The 784-nt window shown below is 42.2% G+C and overlaps 1 long non-coding RNA gene across 1 annotated transcript in view; it reads right to left on the bottom strand.

The window, feature by feature from the left end:
* The window catches only part of LOC103604867, a 5,467-nt gene extending 5,003 nt beyond the window's left edge, over positions 1-464 (bottom strand). Inside the window, exons 1-2 of the long non-coding RNA XR_551748.1 lie at positions 386-464; positions 139-278 (exon numbers count right to left, since the gene is read on the bottom strand). This is a non-coding gene — a long non-coding RNA (uncharacterized LOC103604867). The remainder of the gene's footprint in view (positions 1-138; positions 279-385) is intronic.
* Positions 465-784: the final 320 nt, after the last annotated feature.

Here is a 784-nt window from a genome sequence, read left to right on the forward strand (position 1 = left end):
AGACAGAAGGTCTGTTACCATACTAGGAGGGATGTCAGGCCTTTCATTTAAGTTGGTTTTATAACCAAAACCATTCTCAAATAAAGTCAAAAGACTTTACCAAAAAAAAAGGGAAGCTCGGCCTGAGAGAAGACTTACCAGGGAAGAAGAAGATGAGCTGTGGAAGTGGAATCCTTAAATGGCTCAAGTGAGTTCTGCACACCGGTTCCAGCAATCACTGATTCATCCTGAAGGTGATTTTCCTTCACATTCCACTCTGGGGCACCATTTATGTCAACCTAAAGAGCAAACAGAGAAAGCCTGTCTAAAAGCCATCGATGTTCATTCAGGAATAGGGCATTGCAATGAAAATACACGTGCCATCGTAAACTGTGTGTGTACTCACGGAGGTAAAGGGAGATGAAGGGTTTCCAAGAAAAACTGATGGAGGATTACATAATTGCTTCGGGATAATTATCCCTGGCTAGAAGAATCAAACACAGGGGTGACACCATTCTGAGGTTAGACAGTAGGCAGTTGCTGAGTGCATGTCGTTGCAGAGGTCTTTTTTATCAAGGTTGCATTGGCCTCTTTGCAAGGTTGTGGCTTGCAGAGTCCTTTGTGATAGATGTTCTTATCAGGCAAAAGTGCCTGAGAAGTCCCCACTCCACAGCCTTTCCCCAGGTCTATTTGTCAAGTGTTTTGTTTTGTTTTAAGTATGAGAGAGTCTATTCTGATTCTGAAAACTTTCAAATACACATTGCTTGTAGAGGAATACGAAACAGAAATGACAGCAACCATGTAA

The sequence above is a fragment of the Galeopterus variegatus genome, unplaced genomic scaffold, assembly GCF_000696425.1.
Source record: "Galeopterus variegatus unplaced genomic scaffold, G_variegatus-3.0.2 Scaffold5450, whole genome shotgun sequence".
Taxonomy (NCBI): domain Eukaryota; kingdom Metazoa; phylum Chordata; class Mammalia; order Dermoptera; family Cynocephalidae; genus Galeopterus; species Galeopterus variegatus.